The 22555-nt window shown below is 42.9% G+C and overlaps 1 long non-coding RNA gene across 1 annotated transcript in view; it reads right to left on the reverse strand.

The window, feature by feature from the left end:
• Positions 1–4413: 4413 nt before the first annotated feature.
• The window catches only part of LOC310847280, a 43584-nt gene continuing 25442 nt past the window's right edge, over positions 4414–22555 (reverse strand). The window contains exon 3 of the long non-coding RNA XR_014565757.1: positions 4414–4553. This is a non-coding gene — a long non-coding RNA (uncharacterized lncRNA). The remainder of the gene's footprint in view (positions 4554–22555) is intronic.

Genomic DNA, 22555 nt, shown 5'->3' on the forward strand with positions numbered 1-22555 from the left:
GAAGATGGCCGAAGCCATTTTCAAGAGAGCATATTATTTTTTTAAAAAATCCCTCTTTCTGCATTGGGTGGGTTGTACAGAGCCTTCCCCTTTTCATGGCAAAGTATTTAGCATTCTCCATTTCTCTTGCACATCTAGGCCCAGAACATTGTCACTGTTGACCAACACACAAAGAAAAGACGTCAGAAATGGATGATGATGCTGAGACAGGAAAAGGCAGAGGTTTCTTCCTGACTAATTCAGGTGAAATCAGAATGACTGGTACTGTGTGTACATCTGTTATCGCAATACTGTTTGCGTGTAACCAGATGGGTGGGATGATATTATTATTATTATTATTATTATTATTATTATTATTATTATTCCTTGATTTATCTTTAAAGCATCAAAAAACCACTTTAGACAAATTTGTTCTGGAAGGATGCAGTTAATCTCCAAAGCTCCTTAATTGGGACAATGGCCAACAAAACTGATATGCTTCATTCTTATAACAAAATGCTGGCATGCGTGTATGTTTCTGCACCTATAATTTCCAGTAATGCCTTTGTCATCGTTGGAAAACAACTTTTTGCCATTGAAGGTGAGAGGCATAGTGAAGAAAAGTCCTTGAAAAGATTACATTCCTCTGCATCATTTCATTTTGCTTCTCAAAGGAATTGTGTTGTTTCCTCCCTACTATGAATAACATTTCCCTGTTGCCTGAGTCATCCTGAAATTCACACATTCTGAGGGTGATTCATAGTGTGTTCAGTCGCAGCAAGGCAAAGAGGAATCAGAGCCTCACTGGGTGCAAAATCGGGAACCAGTTCAAGACAGCCAGTGCAGTGAGGAGCAGGGGTGCTGACTAGCCCCCCCACACATTGGGGAGTCCCAGTGTCACATGACCCATTCTGCCCCCACCTGGAGGGGCCAGCTCTTGCCCACCAGTGGCAGGGAACCCCTTGCCCCCACCTGGGGGGCAGTGCTCACCCGGGGGGTGGGGGACTGCGGACCCCTCAATATTGGGAGGCTCAGCCCCCTGCCCAGAAATATTCAGAGGGGGCTGAAACCCATTCTGCCCCCTATACTTGGCACCCCTGGTGAGGTGTTTAGAGTGTTGGTTTAGGGCCTGGCAGACGTGGATTCGAATCCCCAATTGGCCATGAAGCTCACTGGTAGAACCAGGAACACCCCCAAACTGTGGGAATGTTCAGGGATGCAGGAGAGGATATATTGTCTGATTATATCCTTATCCAACTTGTGTTAACAAGTTCCACAATTTCAGCAGAGTAACATTCCCCTTATTTTAAACTTTACAATGGATGCTTTTGCTCAGGCTCGCTAAAGCCTCTATAATAACTGTTCTGGTATTTTCCCCTTTATTCCCTCATAAAATATAAGAGACGACACAGTCTTTTACAGAAGTATAAAAAGAGTTTACTCACATTCTGTTCACAATCAGATCCCAGAAGGCAGACTTAGTTTAATGAAGTAACATACACTTGGAATCTATCTCATAAGAAGGCAGTCCTTTTGTCCTCTCTTGGCTGGAAGCCAAGAGGGCATCTTTGGCTCAGTGGATGTTGTTTCTTCGATGCATGTGGTGAAAGAGAGAGAGATGGCTGCCCTGCCCTGTGCTTTTGGCATTACCTGCACAGGTGAGGCCACACCCACCTCTAGTCCCATGCAGAGGAAGTCTGTCCCAGCCCAGAAGGAAACAGGAAGTTTACCTGCTGGCTGGACAAACGTTCCTCCCCATGTGTAAACATGTTCACTCTAGGAATATTGTACTTGACTGCTCTTGTGTTTCACATCCCACACAAACTATGCACCTACTCCTTCAAAAAGAGTTCAGCCCATGAACCACTTACTCACTGAACCTCTGTCTTGCCAGGAATAATGGGGATGATCCTGCTGCATTTAATTTTCTCAAACTTTGCAAAGGCTTGGATAAAAGCTGAGCTCCCCCTGCCCCCATCCCCAGAATATTCTCAGATAGCCTGGAAAAATTGAGAGCTCTCTGAGGTAAACTCATTTAGTTTCCCCACAAAATATCTAGCACCGCTTGAATTCTAACACTTGACGTAGTTTCCTGAAGGGACTGGCAGGTCGGTCAAATTCAGTTTCTCATTTCCCCCCCTAGTCTTCGGTTCCTTCCATGTCTATTTGCTTTTTCTTTTTGTAGAGCTGCCATATGTCCTCCTTTTCCAGGACATGCCCTCTTTTTCATGGGTATGTAAGATGAGTCCGTATAGTTAAACAAAGGTCCATATAGTTAATGCCATGGTTTTCCCAGTAGTGATGTATGGAAGTGAGATGTTGGGAAAGATGGAGGGCACAAGGAGAAGGGGACAACAGAGGACGAGATGGTTGGACAGTGTTCTCGAAGCTACAAACATGAGTCTGACCAAACTGCGGGAGGCAGTGGAAGACAGGAGTGCCTGGCATGCTCTGGTCCATGGGGTCACGGAGAGTCGGACATGACTAAATGACTAAACGACAACAACAACAACAAGATGAGTCGTCATAGTGATCCAGAGTTAAAAGTAGAAGTGTTTTTTGCTCTTCAGAATAAGGCAACCTTAAATTCTTGTGGACGTTCACCAGCATTTTGAAAGGCACATTTATTTATTTTAAATGCACATTTTTGTACACAGTGGTGGCTATGCACAGTTTTTGAAAGCAATGTTCCCTAATACGCCCACTTTCCATAATTTTTGGAACACTTAAAAAAAACTGCATTGCAGAATTCAAATAAGTATACATTTTAAAGCTGCTGCTTCTTATCCTTCTTCTGCCTTTCATCTACAGATCTCAGGGCTGTTTGCAAGATAAAAATACAAAGTAAAAGCACAAATAAATAGTTAGAACAAAAACAAAACAATAACCGCCCTTCCACAAACAATATAATGTTTCAGAAGTTTGAATTAGGTAGATACAGATACAAACTGGACTGAATTTCTATCCCACACGAAACCGCACACTGGGTCCAGCTGGCCAGGTGGGTATTTGTTGATTCCTGTTTAAGGGAAGCTGACTTTTTGCGAAGTGTGAGTTTCCAGGACAGACAAGCCCAAATCTCCTGTTCTATTATTCTGTTGTCATTCTCTGTGTTTGTTCCACCATTGTGCTGATTTAATGTGGTGAATTTCTAATGTTGCTTCCAGATCTGGTGCACGCAGCATTTGTGGCGGTTTCCCGTGACAGCATGTGCTCACTGATGGTAACACAGCACAAAAAAGGAACATTAATAAGGATTCATGTACACAATCATATTCTGTTTTGTGCTGTGTTCTAGCAAATGGCATGCAAAAACAAAACACGAAGCAAGAGAAGAAATTGGAAGCTGTGAGAAGCAACTAAATATGCACAATGGTCCATATAAAATTTCTGATTTTTATTTATTATTTATTTGCAAGTAACAGTAGCCGAGTGGTGATGCTCCGCAAATAAAGCACAGCACAATCCTACAGGTGCCTGTTCCAAAATTCTGTTGAGTTCTGTGGGGCATAGGATTGCAGGCAGAGAGCCTCAAAATCTAGAAAGAAGTTGTTCAGGGGACAATTTCATACACATCCTACCTCTCTTTTAAATCAGAACCTGTGAAGGCGGTGAAGGTCCTGTGTGAGTGCCTGGAGGCGGTTGGAGGATGGATGGTGGCTAACAGATTGAGGTTGAATCCTGACTGTTCTTGGGGGACAGGGTGTGGGGGACTCCCTGGTCCTCAGTGGGGTAACTGTGCCCCTGAAGGACCAGGTGCGCAGCCTGGGAGTCATTTTGGATTCACAGCTGTCCATGGAGGTGCAGGTTAATTCTGTGTCCAGGGTGGCTGTTTATCAGCTCCATCTGGTATGCAGGCTGAGACCCTCCCTGCACGTGGACTGTCTCGCCAGAGTAGTGCATGCTCTTGTTATCTCCTGCTTGGACTACTGCAACGTGCTCTATGTGGGGCTACCTTTGAAGGTGACCTGGAAACTGCAATTAATCCAGAATGCGGCAGCTAGACTGGTGACTGGGAGTGGCCTAGTGCTCCCATTGTGGGGAGCAAATGGATACACATAGCAGAGGTGGATTTAGGGCAGATTTAGGCCAGTTCCCCTGCACTGGGTGCTGAGCCAAGAAATTGTGACATTGCACAGGGCATGGTTGAAATTTGAAGGACCCATGTCTACCACTGTGCACACACAGGCATGAATTCAGGAAAGGAAGAGCGGGGGGGGGGGGGGGGGAGGAGTGTAAATCATTTTAGGCCCTGAAAGGCATAACATTTGCCACATTTCTATATATGCAAGATAAATTTAGAGCGACTCAGTAACCAACTAGTGGTGATAAATTAGCATAGCATAAATTACCCGGCAGTCTCCACTGTTTCTTTAAATTCTTGGCTGTGGTAATTTAATCTTGGCAGAGCGTGACTTCCTGGTTTGACGTCATTTGCTATGAACAATGCAGAAATTATAGCAGGCAGCTGTGTTGAACTCCACATCCCTGCCTCAGCCATTCTCTTCTAATGAATATGCAAATATGAGGACAGCCATCTTGGATTGGATTGTTGGCTCTGCGTTGGTAGTCTCCTGCTGGGCATGTTAAAAAACAAGACTATTTTCTACAGAGGCTCTTTTCTACATAAGCACCGCCATCTTCGTGCTTGCTGTGCATTGTTGTAGAAGAATCCAAGATGGCAGCCCTAATGCCATCATAGGAACTTAGCAATGTCTAGGCAACACAGTGACCATGTACATACCCAATAGACAATCTTTATAGAATTCCTTCAAACCATAACAAGTACAAAATGAAATCCTTAGTCTCAAAGTCTCTGAAAATCTTTAAATGAAGCGAGGCACCAGATTTTGTATGCTGAAAGACAAGCTGTATTTTGCCTGTAACTTTGTACTGCTCCTTTAATCCCAATCTCCTTGTTTTTGTATTGTTACTTTGCACTGTACCTTTAAACTCAACTTCCTTGTTATTAGCACCACCTGGAGTTGGCTTTATATGTTTTTCAAAAAACATTGTTAGTAGCAGTGACTACATTATTACATAAGCACTGTTCCACAGCATTTGATATTTTCATTTTCATACATTCATTCAAAATAAGATGGGGTATGTACTCTTGTTCATTACTGTTTGTATTATAGTTTATAATTTTTGTAAAGTGATATGTCATGCAGGTCATCGTCTGTAAAATTTTATTTTCAGTTTATGAAGCAATTCTATATTCTCCCACCACGCTGACAAAGAATTCTACGAAACAGTAGTCAATATCCGGAATCACTGTTCAGTGTTGGACATCATATTTGCTGAATACACAAAGCTTCACAGCTTGTCTTTCATCGTACAAAGTCTGGTACCTCGCTTCATTTAAAGATTTTCAGAGACTTTGAGACTAAAGATTTCATTTTGTAGTTGTTATGGTTTGAAGGAATTCTATAAAGATTGTCTATTGCGCATGTACATGGTCATCGTGTTGCCTAGACATTGCTGACGTTCTCTTTGCAACACAGGGGTTCGTTTGGTTAATCATAGGAATTTAGGCAGCTGAGTCAATATGGTCTACACAGACTCATACGGCCCAAGTGTCCCATTTTTAACAGGACATCACAAATGTACAGAAGACCCCCTGGCTTCTGATTGAATCCCAGAATGTCCCGGGACCCATGCATCCTCTCTTGGGCAGCTGCTACTGAGGAGCATGACTCTCTCTCTTCCCAGTGTCTTAATAATTTTAGCACTGACTGTTGAGAGAAGCCTCACTCTCCTCTAATCAGAGTGGACATCGGGGAGCAGAAAAAAACACTGACTTGATGGGCTGGTAGCAGAGCAATGGTGGTGAAGCACAGAGACGAGGAAACTAGGAGCCAGGTCAGCTCTGCATTGGCCAAGGAGCACCAAGAAGGTCTGCTCACATGGTGTGCGCCAAGGGAGAAGGTCTGACTGCACTGGCCGAGAAGGGCTGGTCGAGCTGCTCCAGAGGGCAAGGATGTGCTGGTAGCTAAAGAGCAAGGTGGTCCCATCAGTTCCTGGAAAATAGAAGGGGAAGAAATGGAGGCAGTGAGAGATTTTACTTTCTTGGGCTCCATGATCACTGCAGATGGTGACAGCAGCCACGAAATTAAAAGATGCCTGCTTCTTGGGAGAAAAGCAATGACAAACCTGGACAGCATCGTAAAAAGCAGAGACATCACCTTGCCAACAAAGGTCCGTATAGTTAAAGCTATGGTTTTCCCAGTAGTGATGTATGGAAATGAGAGCTGGACCATAAAGAAGTCTGATCGCCGAAGAATTGATGCTTTTGAATTATGGTGCTGGAGGAGACTCTTGAGAGTCCCATGGACTGCAAGAAGATCAAACGTATCCATTCTGAAGGAAATCAGCCCTGAGTGCTCACTGGAAGGACAGATCCTGAAGCTGAGGCTCCAATACTTTGGCCACCTCATGAGAAGAGAAGACTCCCTGGAAAAGACCCTGATGTTGGGAAAGATTGAGGGCACAAGGAGAAGAGGACGACAGAGGACAAGATGGTTGGACAGTGTTCTCGAAGCTACCAGCATGAGTTGGAACAAACTGTGGGAGGCAGTGGAAGACAGGAGTGCCTGGTGTGCTCTGGTCCAGGGGGTCACAAAGAATCGGACACAACTAAACAACAACAACAAAGATGGCAGTGGGGGCAGGAGGCAGTGGTGGGTGCGCATGGTGGCAGGCAATGCCCTGAATTGTGATTATAATAATTTGGAGGGTATGCTAACTGGCAGTTGCTCTCCAGAGATTCAGGCAAGGGACCTGGAGATGCTGGAAACTGAGTGTTGGACCTTGTGTATGAAAAGCAGGTGCTCTATACCCCTTCCATTTTGTTCACTCCATCTCTCAACCGCCACTTTGTTTTTTGTTCTGGAAATTGAGGCATCTTGCAAGACATGGACCACTGTGTAATTTAATAGCCTCCCGCAATCCAGTCAGACCTCACTGGGGTGCAAAGATATCAGACTGGGTTTCTTGCCTAGACAAGAACTCAATTTATGTTCCAAGAGAATAACAGAGAGATAGAATAGGTTGATGCTTAACAGACCACAAAGTGCAAAGGCAAAGCTTTGCTACACAACCTGATTTAGCACTATGATGCAGCCTGAGATTACACGAAGCAATAGGGAAATGATCTTCTGATCATGTATAAAGTGCTCCCCACTCCCCACTGAGAGACCAGAGCTATTCCGCGATACAGACTGCATAAATGAGCAAGCTTCTGCCACAGATAAAAGGGTGTACTCTGGGGAGAGACCTGGTGCCTAACTTAGCATTGTTAGAACGGTGGTGTTAAATCACTGTCAATTACTGCTGTTGTCACAGGTCACTAAGTTTAACTTCCGCTGTATGTAGAATTGCCGCTGTGCATGAAACGTATATTTCCCTCTCAATTTCATTGCCATTTGATCCCAAGGTTTACAATCCTCCACCTCCCAAATATATATGCCCCCCCCCCCAGCTGAGGATACTTTGAGCCTCTAAGGAACTTGATTCTATCCAGTTTATGAAAGCTTATGCCACTATCTATCTGTTATGATATCCATTGCTGCTTTCACAGAAAAAGATGAAGACCTCTCTGGAAATTGCTATCTGATCTCAACTGCCTAATATCTGACACTGGATCCAAATATCACTAAGAGCCAAAGAGTAGTATCAAACGTTTTGTGAATAATCAATTGTAATGGTGCTGAATTTTGCATTTCCCAGCTCAGAGATGTGAATCTCAGTGGTTTGCAATGTTGACTTCAAAGGAAAATCAGAGCTACAGTAGAACTTCTCCATCTCAACCTGCCCGCAATTTTGGTCGAGGACTGAAATGAAATATTTGACATCAGAATCTATTGAGCAGGGACAGCCAACATGTTGGCCTTGAGAGGTTTCATATGATGATGATTGTTCATTAAATAATTTGCCAGTTAATTCCAAATTAAGTTTTGAAGCAGTTTTTTAAAAGAATAAAACAAAGATTAAAATACAAATATCCATTAATTAAAACATGCAGTAAAGCAATCCTATTAGAATAACACCAATTAAGGCAGCAGATTGAGAAGAGAGATCAGAGGAATGAGGGTGTAAACTGATGAGCTCTCAAAAGCTGGCAGAATGCTTTGATCTTAACAGCAATTTTTCTAAGGTGGGGTTCATGCATTTGGATCATAGGAACCCTTACCTTCAAGGTGATCAGCCAGCGTAAGTGTTTGAAATATTTGAGATCTGCATGCTTACACAGTCAACTATTCTTCTCATAAGATAGTACAGGCATAGGCAAACTCCAGCCCTCCAGATGTTTGGGACTACAATTCCCATCATCCCTAGCTAACAGGACCAGTGGTAAGAGATGATGTGAATTGTAGTCCCAAAACATCTGGAGGACTGGAGTGTGCCTATGCCTGAGATAGTACATCTAACATTCTAACCCTTGATTTTATGTTTGAGTGTGCGGCCATTCAGTAACACACAAAGAAATAAGTCCTCCATCCAGCAGAGGGCACTGTGAAAAATGGAGCTGCAAGTCTTGTCATCCTTAGCCTTTGCTGACTGGGGGTGATGGGAATTGGAGTCAAGCAGTACCTAGAGGGCACTATGTTAACTACACCACCATAGAGGAGAACTGGGGAGAGCAATTTCATTCCATTTCTAGTAGTTCCTGAAGCTACCCTAGGTGCAGAATACAACATGGAAAATTGTGCATACCTATCTACTTACCACTAGGATTTCGAGTCATAGCAAAGTTGCTTCTCTCCCAACCCCCATATTTTTTCCAGTTTCAAGGGATAAGGGATAATGCAGCTGGGAAAAGAGGAGACTAAGAGGAAATATGATAGCCATCTTCAAAGTTCTCAATGGCTGTCACATGGAAGATGGAGCAAGCTTGTTTTCTCCTTCTCTGGAGGGTAGGACTCGAACCAATGGCTTCAAGTTACAAGAGAGGAGATTCTAACTAAACATCAGGTAGAGCTGTTCGGCAGTGGAATGGATTTCCTTGGGAGGTTATGGACTCTCCTTCCTTTGAGGTTTTTAAGCAGAGGTTGGATAGCTGTCTGTCATGGATGCTTTAGTTGAGATGTTGGGAAACTGTGTACATGCAGCTACTCACACAGAGTCAATTAAGGTTTGGCAGACAGCCAGAAGGCAATCTGAAGGAGTAAGTCTGCCTGGTGATAACAGAGACATGGAGACCGCTCCCTGATTGGTCAAGCTCTCTCAAAGGAGTGATAATTAATGGTCTATTAACTGGAATGCATTAGTTCAGAGTTCGTGGTTCAGAGTTCTGTGTCAGTGTAGGAGTTGTGAGTCGTGTATGAGAGAGTTAGCAAAAGATCCGTGTTCTGTTCCTGTAAATAGTCCACTGTATATAATAAACACCTAACTACAAGTTCCTGGTTCCTGCTTTGTCTATCCTGTCTGCAGCCAAGTCGCAAATTGCTTCCATGGATTCTGCGTTTACTCTGCTAGGTCTGGCTAAGGTCCTGCAACTAGTCAGAAAGTTGCGAAACACCAATAGGTTTTGCCAACTCTGGACCCAACTCTGAGTCTATTATTCTGTGATTCTATCCTCTCTTGATTTAAGTGCAATAAGCCCTTTTTGCTGAAAACTCTTCCAGCTGTTGCAGCTTTGATCACTCCCACCAGCCTGACACCACGGTATATGCCATCCTGTCAAATACTGGTAAATGAACCTCAACCTGGTGCAACAGCCCTCGGAGGGTAAACAGCCTTATTTACTAATGATCCCCTTGCCATTTACATGCCTGTAGGTCTGTTTACTATTTTAGCTGCAGCTGTCAGTCTCAAAACAAAGAAACAAACCCGATAGAGCTTTCAATTTTTAAGAGGCGCATATTACAAATTCAAAATGATACTCATGGATTAATTGAGCCTAGAACCGACTTCACCATTCCAGGTGAACTTGGGACACAGCTCAGAGTTAAACTATACAATTGTCTCCCACAAGAAGCAGCGATAGTCACCAACTTGTTTGGTCTTAAAAGAGAAATTCGTGGAGGGTAAGGCTATTGATGGCTGATAGTCATGATGACAAGTTCTGCTACCACTGTAAGAGTCAACCCTCTCTCCACTGCAAACTAGCCAGATTGTTCTGTCCTAACTTCTCTTACTGATGTCCTCGTGTTTAATAATTGGTGAAGGTTTCTTTCTTCTTTTAAACCTAGACAAGCATATGAAGAAGAAAGGCACATCCCCGTTTGTGGCACAGTCCAAGGAGGAAATTAATAATAATAATAATAATAATTATTATTATTATTATTATTATTATTATTATTATTATTATTATTATTATTTTATTTATACCCCACCCATCAGGCTAGGTTTTCCTGGCTGCTTTGGGTGGCTTCCAGCACAAATAAAAACATCATAAACCATCAAACATTAAAAACCTCCCGCTACAGGGCTGCCTTCAGACGTCTTCTAAAAGCCAAATAGTTGTTTATCTCTTGGACATCTGATGGGAGGACATTCCACAGGGAGGGCACCACTGCCTAGAAGGCCTTTGGAGCTGGACCTCAGTAGGGGACGATGGGGTTGGAGACACTCCTTCAGGATACAGCTGAAAGTGCACATCAGGTTTCTTCACCAAAGACCTTGGAACGGCCAATGCAATTCTATCTGCAGACAGTGCTTTAGTGACTTCAGAATGCCAAAGAAGATGTCATCAGGGTTGGCTTGAGCTGTTGCAGAAATGTATTTGCAGTATATTTTATTCATATGCTGCCACATTGTAGACATCGGCAGAAATGATGCCATGGCATCTGCCAGAGGGTTCAGCTTAGCTATAGTTCCTTTAATGGAAACACCTCCAGGTTCCCAGCCCTGGGAGGCATCTAGAATCCTGAGGTCATTATGGTAGTCAAGCCTTACAAGTGAGCCCAGCAATGGCTAGGGATGATGGGTGTTGGAGTCCATCAGCAACGCATGACATTGCCTGTCCCTGGACTAGTTCCTTGGTCTTCAGTAGGTGGCTTGCAACTCCCTGCTGGGTCACAGTCTGATCCAAGGTTCCATGCCATTGGTTGCATCCAAAGAGATTATTCCACTAGTGGGAAACTCCCATTGTTCAGCTGAAAGTCCTTGCATCAGGGGAAATCCAAGGCTGGCTTTTCCATGAGGTGAGGTGTAGCAATTTACTTTGGGCCATTTGGGCAAGATCTTGTTGGAAATTGGCACCAAAGCTGGCACACCTTCTCGATCACTGGCAGAAGTAGCAGGGCAGATGGGGTGCCCATGGAGGTGCCACTGGGTGGACCAGCCCAGCATAAAAGGCAATTCACTAACATCTTTTTGGCACGTTGCCTCATTTCCCGGGCATTTTATGGACTATAATAACGTTTGTTATTTGTCACCGACAATTTGTTGCCATCAAAGCTCTCACTGCTGCTTTATTGTGACTGTGGATTTTTTTTTTTTTTTAAAGGGGATCTTTTATGATATATTTTATGATCATATATTTTCTTATTTATGCTTATGCTCATGAAATTATTGTAAGTTGTTTGGAGACTACTTGCAACTAATAAGTTCAATTAATATTAATGTTGAGAATGATAAATAAATTTGAGTGCTGCATGGGGCGCCAGCTAGTCCATTTCGAAAGGAAAAAGCTGTATCTGGAGAAGAGATGGAACTAGAGAGGGGTCAAGAGGAGAAGGGGGTGGTGCTTAACCCTTTCCCCAACGAACTGCTATTTCTCCATGTCAAACTGTCTTCCAAGTGGCTTTGACTCTTGTGCAGGGCCGGGTTTAGGTTTGATGAGGCCCTAAGCTACTGAAGGCAATGGGGCCCTTTATATGTCCAGCTGTCCTTTGTCAACAACAAATTGTCACTGTTTTTTGTGTTGAATATATGCTATATGGTAATTTATGGACCTACTAGGTATCTAAAGCCATTTGCACATGACAAAATATATATTTTATCAAAGTAATTGTTGAACTGAAATACAATTAAGAAGAAGTATATTAATAGTGAAATAATTACCAGTGATATTTTAGGGAACAGGCTAACAGGCGGGGCCCATTACTTACATCATAGGAGCCCACACAACACAAAACACTGTTGCTGTATGTAGATTTTATTTTATTTGTTTTTTATCTTATATTTTGGAAGTGTACATCCAGTTGTTTTCCTTTAATTTTTTGGGAGGCCCCCAAGAGAGTGGGGCCCTAAGCCAAAACTTGTTTAGCTTATACGTAAAACTGGCACTGCCCCCGCCAAAAAAAGATTACATAAAGGTGTCTTTAAATATATATGCTGCCCTGATCCACAATGCTTTCATGCATGGAGCAGCATTTTGCAAATTTACCTCATTTACAACCCTGCCAAGAGCCCCTTTTTGGAAACCAACAGCAGTTGCGTATGAATGAATGTGCTTTGAATGGAGATGTCCACTGCAGAAGGGTCTTTTCTTGAACAAGGATCTGCCAGAACATGTGAGAGTAGAGAAGCAGGAGGGGAGAGGCACTTGACCCTTTCCCCACCGGTCATTTCATTACTTCAAACTGTCCTCTCCAAAAAACATGCCATTTTCTCAGTCAGGATTTTAGATGCCTGTTTCTCCTCAGTGAAAACCACACAAGAGCAGTGCTGGATTTACATATAAGCTAAACAAGCTATAGCTTAGGGCCCCACTCTCTTGGGGGGCCCCCCAAAAAAAATTAAAGGAAAAAAACTGGATGTACATTTCCAAAATATAAGATAAAAAAATTAAAAATAAAACCTACATACAGCAAGGCTGTATGTAGGCTCCTATTTGTTATATGCAATTGGCTTTAGATACCTATTAGGTCCATAAACTAATAGGTATGGGGCAAAATTAATTGTGGAAAAATTAGAAACTGGGAGAAACCAAAATGGACATGTTCATCTTATGCCAAGCATCAATTTGACTTTTAACAAAAGAAGCTGTCCAGTTTGCTTCCGTCTACAGGAAAGCCGAACGAGACCCCGAGGAACTCACCCCCCTTTCCGTTCTCCCTCCCCTCCCTTAAAGATGTGATCCATTAAACCTCCAGTAATAATAAAAGAAGGAGTTAAGGAGGTCAGGGTTTGCCAAGGCCCTGATGAAACAAAGACTTTTCATCCATGAGCCGGGAATTGGATTAAGATGTCGGGCAGCAAATTCCATCCACTCATTCGGGTAAAATGCCATTTTCGGAGCAAGTGGGTTGTGACAGCTGCAGAAGTGCATCACATCAACAATGTTTGTTAACAAAAGTGAGGGGTGCTGGTGGAGGGAGAGAGAGAGAATGAGAGAGAGAGAGAGAGAGAGAGAGAGAGAGAGAGAGAGAGAGAGAGAGGCAGCTGAACTGGAAATACTTTGTATGCGTTTATTAATTTTTGATTGCTTATGCCCAGAAAGGGAAAGTTAATAATGCATTACTGCCGACGGCGAGGCCCACTCCAGAGAGGAGGACATCGAAATGACTAAAGCAGTGAAGCGTGAAACGTGAACAACAAGGAGGAAGGACACCAGCCAGTAAGTTTCCATCACATGAGTTAAACTCAAACTGAAATGCCACGGCTAGTGACTTAGGAACAGAGCGAGGGCTGTTTACCTGACAAATCACTCCGTCAGATGTCAGTCTGAAGAATGTGCAAAACTCTTCCTGCAGCCGACTCTCTGGATGCTGTGGCAGGGCTTCTGGTGCAAAAGAATGGCAGGCAGTTTAGAAAGGGCTTTGTTTCCAGATAGAGGCTCCAGACTGAAGTTTCTTAGGGTCCAAATATATTGGAGACAAATACGGGGAGATTGTAGGCAAGAGGCCTGAGAGTGCAGATGGACAAGTATAGACTTAAACTCCAATGGCATTCCCAAGTGAGGAAGTGGGGAATGCAAAAATCAGTTCTAAGCTGATCAGATTATATGATTTATTTAAATAATTTATAAATGGCTTAATATTGTTTTAAAAAAACACTAAACAGTGTGCAGCATAAAAAGACCAGTGAACTATCTATCTCTATATCTATCTCTATCTCTATCTATCTATCATCTATATCTATCTATCTATCTATCATCTATCTATCTATCTATCTATCTATCTATCTATCTATCTATCATCTATCTATCATCATCTATATCTATCTATCTATCTATCTATCTATCTATCTATCATCTATCTATCTATCTATCTATCTATCTATCATCTATCATCTATCTATCTATCATCTATATCTATCTATCTATCTATCTATCTATCTATCTATCTATCTATCATCTATCTATCTATCTATCTATCTATCTCTATCTATCTATCTATCTATCTATCTATCTATCTATCTATCTATCTATCATCTATCATCTATCTATATCTATCTATCTATCTATCTATCTATCTATCTATCTATCTATCTATCTATCTATCTATCATCTATCTATCTATCATCTATCTATCATCTATCTATCATCTATCTATCTATCTATCTATCTATCTATCTATCTATCTATCTATCATCTATCATCTATCTATCTATCTATCTATCTATCTATCATCTATCTATCTATCTATCTATCTATCTATCTATCTATCTATCTATCTATATCATCTATCTATCTATCATCTATCTATCTATCTATCTATCTATCTATCTATCTATCTATCATCTATCTATCTATCTATCTATCTATCTATCTATCTATCTATCTATATCTATCTATCTATCATCTATCCCATAAAATCAATAAAACAGTAATATCAAAGTATATAAAAACAAAAACAGGAATTCAGAGAATTCATATAGACAAAAACAGGGTGTGATCTTAAGGGCCTTGGCAAAAAAAAGTCTTTTTGCAAGACATCAGTTTTGGGGGCACTGCCCTATGCCATTCTGTAGGGTACAGAACCAAGGATATTCCTCTAAGGGAATCTGAGGGATCTTACAGGTCTAGAGAGGGGCAGGTGGCTTTGTATTCCCTGTAACTATCTCCAGTACATGTGTGAGAGAGAGGTTGAATTCATTAGCCCCCAGCTCTGTTTTTCCAAAGACAGCAGAGCCACCTCCTCCCTTTGAACACACTTAAAGCCCATAATATCTGGGTTCTCCATGATTCAGAGGTAACAGAAAGTTTTCATCTCTGAGCTGCAGAATGCACAAATGCTATCTCACACATAGGCTTCTTAACACGTACAATTTACACACACACACACACACACACACACACACACACACACACACACAGACAGACAAACACAAAGTCCCTTTCTGCTAGCCCTCTCCTCTTCCAGCTCAGTCGATTCATGCGACAAGCCAATGCCAATGATGGCACGTATTCTTATCCTCCCCAGACAGACTGACAGCACCTCCGGTCAATCCTATTAGGCAAAGCAATCTGGAAGTATTTGAAAATGTTATTCTTCCAGGATGAAAAGAAAAAGAGGCAGATCAGGATACCTAATGCCGGCTAAAAGCTCCTCAGCTCCCATCCACTCCTAATTAAGCTTAGAGTGTAATCTCAGTGAACTGCAAACCTGTTCTGCTAACCTGAGAAAAGCCAAGACCTTTCTAAAAATTACAATTATTGTTATTTTTTTAAATCACAGAGCAAACACCATATACCACGAAACATGCAAATTACCTTCAAATGTAATCTGAAGACGAAAGTGGAGGACAGGAACATTTCAAACAAGAATTAGATGGGAATTTACTACTGAATAGACAGCCAAAAATTGTTTCCTCCCATTGCCCAGTATTCAACAGCAGTGGCTGATTTATTTATTCTTTAAGTGTTATCACTCAGCTTTGCTCTTAGGGGATTACAAACTTTTCCGGACTTACTTTTCAAACCGCATTTCTAAAGGATTGTTTAAAATGTTTAACATGATTTCATGCAAAAGACGGGAGCTCAGTTGGTCACCTTGACCAAAGCAACACTGCTCCAAGATAGTAGCCAAGAATTTAACATTCATTCTGACATTTCTTTGCAGGGTTAGAGGTAGAAGTGGACCAAAAATGAGGAAAAAGGAACCTGGGACAATTAGGGGCTCTTGCTTCGTGTCTGGATTTTGCCAGAATATGTGATTACACTCAAGCCTGACCACCGTAGTTCAAGCCCTTGGACTTGGTTCAGAAGCTCCAACTGCTGCAGCCAGGTTGCTGATGGGGACACCCGGTGGAAGACACACAACACCATTGTTAAAACATCCCCACTGGCTCCCCAGCTGCTGCAAAGACGGGTTCAAGATCCTTGCATTAATTGACAAAGCCAGGAGTCAGCAACCTAAGTGTGATGGCATGGGAATCTGATTCAGAGGCTGAACCTGAGGAATCCCAGCCTGCACAGGAGTCCTCGCCTCCAGGCTGAGCCAAGGCAGGGGCTTGAACCTGAAGGGCCCTCACCTGTGCCGGATCCTCAGGAGCAGTCACCAGCTGAATCCGCTCTGGCTCCAGAGGTGATGGAGGACCCATTGCCTGCAGGTGTTCCTCTCCCAGCCCTGTCAGGGGAAACTGAGGTTGCCTCTGGGTCCGGTAACCCTCCAGCCTCTCCTGAGCTGCAGAGGCTCAGGGCAGAGAGGCGAAGGGAACTAAGTTCCCGCAGGAGGAGTGCTCGCCTCCAGGCCAGGAGAGGCAAGTCATCTGTGGGACCGCCCTATGCCTCGGGGCAGATAAAAGCCAGGCAGCCCAGTCCTAGGTTTTGGGAGCAACATCGTTGGTTACCTGTTCCTGCCGCCACCCTGTCCTGCTTTCTGCCAGAGTTCCTGACCACGCCCGACTCCCTGCCTTGGACCCTGCTTCAGCCTTGGACTGGACACGGACCACGCCGCCTGGTAACCCCCTCCGGGACCAGCACACTGAGGCCCATGGGCCACAAATGGCCCATGGGGGTCGTTTAACCCGCCCATGGACCCCCGGAAGCAGAAAACTGTGTGAAAAAACTCAGAGACAGCCTCTCTTAAAAGGAAGAGGTGGGAGCTGAGCCAATAAGTCCACACAGTCGGCGAATGGGAGGGTTGCTAGACCGGAAGCAAAACAAGAGACATAGGGTGCAAAAGTTCAATATCTTCAGTCAACGCCGGAAGGAGACTTCAGAAGGGTCATCTTGAGTAATGATGCCGGAGGCTTTGTTAGAGCTGCCCAGAGCTATCTGTTTGTTTTTGCAATAAATCCTTCTTTTTAATTACCTACACTTACTGCGTTATCAAGCTCGGAATCTGGACTCCTGACAGTACCTCAGGGATGGCCAAAATCCTTATATCTCAGCTCGATCGCTGAGCTCATCTGCAAGAGTGTCACTGGCTGTTCCCCGAGTTGGCGAAGCTCACTGGCAACAACAAGAAACCAAGCCTAGAGTGTCATTGGCACAGTCCTGTGGAATAGTCTGCCAGGAGAGATTTAGCGGGCACCTTCTGTGCCAACTTTTAAACACCTGCTGAAAACTTCTCCATTCTGTCAGGCGTATGCAGGCCACAGAATGCATAGGAATGCATATTTCCACAATAGTTAACTGATTTCTGATATTAACTTTTTTAATATGATTTTTTATTGTATGGCTTTATGTATAGTTGTTGTGAACTGTCTCGATATTTCTTTATGAATTAGTTGCACATATATTTTCAAATAAATGAATAATATAAACAAATATGCATTATTATTACTTATAGTGCTTTTTTCTGGAGGTACGCAAGCCCCTAAACATTTTGTGAATCTTTGTACTTTTGTCCATTTACTGTATTTATTTCCCCCGATTTGAACTATAAAATGGTGATTTTCTTGAGTCAAAATGAGAGTACCCCTAAATTTTTTAGAAACATTAAGAAAAAAAACCCACACTGCTTATTTTTATTATTTAATTTCAATACCCACACTACCTCCGAGGGTGACAGTGCGGTTTACAATCTGATCTGATCTGTGTGCAGTAGCACTCGCCTCACCTTCCAACCTTTGGACTGGATTAGGAAAGACGAAAACGTCTGAGTTGTTCCATGGATCAACCCCAAATGGGAACCAAGTCTTCCAAGTTGCCTTGTGAAGTTTTGAACTGATTGGGAAAGAGCGAGCGAGACAAAAACCTTAAAGCAAAACAGCCACCTGGAGTCTAAGGTCTGTCCCTATGCATGTCTGACATTGTAATGCTATAGTGTATTGCTTTGAACATCCAAGCCTTGTTCTTTTCTCTTTTTCTTTTCTTTTTATAAAAAAAATAGTCGCATGGGGTGGCAGCCAGGGCATCCTGCTGGAGCAGGAGACAGATTGAAAACGGGTGGGGAATCAGCCGAAAGAGGGAGAACGATAATCACCCTCTGATATCGCGAAGGGGCAGAATTATCCTAATCCTTTTGGGTGTGGTGGTGGTGGGGGACTGGATAAAAATACCGTAAGTAGAGATTATCTGTTTCCAGAGCCAAGTCCCGGGCTATACATTAAATACAAAACCCCCCCCCCCACTCCTCGCCCCCCCCCCACAAAAGCATATTAAAATGAAAGGTCAGGAAGATTGAGATAAGCTGGTGAAACACGGCAATTGAGAGCGATGGCTTCTCTGAACTTCACCTATTATGCTCAGAAACACTTAGGGGGAGGGGGAAAACATCCCGGCAAAAGGTGGATTATCGAGTCAGCGGGGTTTCTCCTGAATCTGCTCCAGAGCTGACCTCCACCTCCAACATCTAGCCTTGTCTAGGCAGAGGTAATGGTCTGTCCCCCCCCACATTCTGTGTGTTATCTGTAGGGGAGAGAGGCAGCTTATCCACTATACTTTTTATTTAAAAAAAACCAGTCGCATGGGGTGGCAGCCAGGGCATCGTGTTGGAGCAGGAGACAGATTGAAAGCAGGTGGGAAACGAGCCGAAAGAGGGAGAACGATAATCACCCTCTGATATAGCATCCTGCAATCTGCAAGCTTGGATGGATGTTTTCTGACTGCTGCTGGATGTTCCCTCTGCCAGCCCCAAGGCAGGTTCCGTTGTGTGGACAGGCAGTGGGTCAAGGAGGGGTCCCCGTTATAATGTCTTTTTTTAAAAAAAATAATATTTATTAAAGTTTCAAAAAAGTTACAAAAATGAGAGGGGGGAAAAAATTAAAAAGAGGGCAGAAAATACAAAATACAGAAAAGTAAAAACAATTAAAAACATTTCCATCTTTCCATGTCTTGTCTTTCATTTACTTGTTTCTCTGACCTCCTCACACCTCCCTTTTTTGTATTCTAATTCAATTGAATATTTCAGCAAATCCTTTCCAGCTTGGTTTTTATCCTAATAATTTATCTTAGTGTACTATAATTTTACATTCTCTTTTCACCAATTAAAAAATCAATTTTTACCTAATCTTTTATATCGTTTCTGCTAAAACCACATTACTTCATTCCAACATCCTTCTAACATTCCTGGATCTTACAATGTTTCTGTAAATCAATTTTAATTTTTTTCCAATCTTCTTCCACCAACTCTTCACCTTGGTCTCGGATTCTGCCAGTCATCTCCGCCAGTTCCATATATATAATGTCAGCTTAACCTACCTCAAAGGGTTGTTGGGAGGATAGCGCGTATGAGGAGGACAATGTATGCTACCTTGAGCTCTTCAGAGAAAAAGTGAGATATAAATGTAATAAATAAGAATAAGAATAACCTTTGCAATACCTGCATAAAACATTTTTGTTTAGGTAAGCCTATGCAGACATGTCTGTATAGTTAAAGCTATGGTTTTCCCACTAGTGAAACCATGTTGGTAGAAAGTGAGGAGGAATTAAAGAAACTTTTATTGAGGGTGAAAGAGGAGAGTGCAAATATGTTCTGAAGCTCAACATCAAAAAAACGAAGATCATGGCCACTGGTTCTATCACCTCCTGGCAAATAGAAGGGGAAGAAATGGAGGCAGTGAGAGATTTTACTTTCTTGGGTTCATGATCACTGCAGATGGTGACAGCAGTCACAAAATTAAAAGACGCTTGCTTCTAGGGAGAAAAGCAATGACAAACATAGACAGCATCTTAAAAAGCAGAGACATCACCTTGCCGACAAAGGTCTGTATAGTTAAAGCTATGGTTTTCCCAGTAGTGATGTATGGAAGTGAGAGCTGGACCATAAAGAAGGCTGATCGCCAAAGAATTTATGCTTTTGAATTATGGTGCTGGAGGAGACTCTTGAGAGTCCCATGGACTGCAAGAAGATCAAACGTATCCATTCTGAAGGAAATCAGCCCTGAGTGCTCACTGGAAGGACAGACGATGAAGCTGAGGCTCCAATACTTTGGCCACCTCATGAGAAGAGAAGATTCCCTGGAAAAGACCCTGATGTTAGGAAAGATGGAGGGCACAAGGCGAAGGGGACGACAGAGGATGAGGTGGTTGGGCAGTGTTCTCGAAGCTACCAGCATGAGTTTGACCAAACTGCAGGAGGCAGTGGAAGACAGAAGTGCCTGGCGTGCTCTGGTCCATGGGGTCACAAAGAGTCAGACATGATTAAATGACTAAACAACAACAACATGCAGACATGTGGAAAGTTACAAGTATTTTAATTTATTTTTACTGATATTTTTACTGTTGATTTTAGTTTTTAAATTTTTTTAAGTACCTGTTTCTCACTGTCTTTTACAGATAACTTTTTTTGGAGGGGGCGGTAAACTGCTTTGAGGTTTTATTACAATCCAGTGGCATATAAATGTTGTTAAATAAAATAAACAAACTGCATTTGTATAAATGCTATACCCTAGTATATGCATTTCTGTACCCATTGGTGCAGAATAGCATTGCAAGATTTGGAGATGTGTTTGTTTGGAAGGATAGCTGTGTTTCAGTTCGTTTATTGTTATGGGAATTGTGAATCAGGTAAAGTCACCTTTAAATGCAAATGGAACCAAATCTCCTCCATTGTTAGCTCTGCCCTGGAGCTAAAGCTCCTCCCCATTATAAAAGAAAATATTTTAAAAAGATTTTGGGAGTGTGGTGGGCGAGAATTGATACACTCATATCAATAACTTGGAAACTCTAACTCATTAAAACTGCTCTCTCTGCCCGTCTCTCTCTCTCTCTCTCTCCAAGAGTAAAACTGAAAAGAACAATTTGGTGGCTTAAGAAATGAGAAGTTTCATTAGCTCCGTGGAGTGAGAAGGGAGAAAAAGGAATCTCCCGAGTAATGAGCAAATATTTCATGCCATTTCCCCACTCTCTTTGCCCTAGCCAAGATGCAGAGAAACTGATTACGGATTACTAAGTGTTTAATACTGTGTTTCAGGCACACAATTAACAGGCTATCTAAAGAGGTTTTCTTTTTTTAAAAAAAATCCCTCTACTAATAATGATATTTGCCCATATTCTGAAGACCTGCGGGGGCATTTTTCAACTAGGATACCTGCTTGACTTCCTATTACCATATCCTTTTCTTCTTTCATAGGGAAAACTCCTCCAGGCAATGTACATAGTGCAGCCGTCTCAGCAAGCATAGAAGGGAGTGGGAGGTTTGGCTTTTCAATCCTTTGTTTATGTACGTTTGAGAATATAATAGACAAGTTCCATTCAGAGTCTGGAATGAGATCGGGCAAGCGGCGCCGGAGGGTGGGGGTGGTGGGGTGGGGGCCAAGGCAAAAGATGTCTAGGAGTGATGCTGCTGCCCTAATTTTGCCCCCGTCTGAAACATTGCTGGGAGCTACACGGCAACCAGGGATGGCTAATGCCGGGCAAAACTCATTTCAAGGCTTGCTTCCCTGGCATTGCATGGAGCTGGGGCGAGCTGTGCCATTGCTTCTCTGCCAGAGGATGCTCTTGAATGACAGAAATCCTTCCCTGGGAAGTTGGAGGGAGTTTAATTGCTGCATTGTATCGACGGAGGAGAAGGCAAGACCTAAATGGCTGAAGGAAGCAACACAGCAGTATGCCTGGTGTATGGGATGTTGTTTGCAAGTGATGGAATTAACCAACTGGACCACTGATGGGCAAGACAATGCACAGATTCCTGCTGTGAAATTAATGAAGGAGTGATACCATTCATCCAGAGTTTTGGTTTCCTTTGACTGAGGTCACCAGAGACTTAAGGGGTTCTGTAATATTTGTGTTTCAGTACAAATATGCCTGTTGTCTTTGTCCATGGAGTTTTCTTGGCAGGGATACTGGAGTGGCTTGCCGGTTCCTGCTCCAGGTGGATCGTGTTTACTCAAAACTCTCCACTATGACCTGTCTGACTTGGGTGGCCTTACACGGCATAGCTCATAGATTCTCTGAGTTATTCAAGCCCCCTCGCCACAACAAGGATGAAGGAGACCATAAAGAAGGCTCATTGCCGAAGAATTGATGCTTTTGAATTATGGTTCTGGAGGAGACTCTTGAGAGTCCCATGGACTGCAAGATGATCAAACCGATCCATTCTGAAGGAAATCAGCCCTGAGTGCTCACTAGAAGGACAGATCCTGAAGCTGAGGCTCCAATACTTCTCATGGCCACCTCATGAGAAGAGAAGACTCCCTGGAAAAGACCCTGATGTTGGGAAAGATGGAGGGCACAAGGAGAAGGGGACGACAGAGGACGAGATGGTTGGACACTGTTCTCGAAGCTACAAACATGAGTTTGACCAAACTGCAGGAGGCAGTGGAAGACAGGAGTGCCTGGCATGCTCTGGTCCAT

This window comes from Podarcis gaigeae (genome assembly GCF_964106915.1).
Source record: "Podarcis gaigeae genome assembly, chromosome: 6".
NCBI classification, from domain to species: Eukaryota; Metazoa; Chordata; class Lepidosauria; order Squamata; family Lacertidae; genus Podarcis; species Podarcis gaigeae.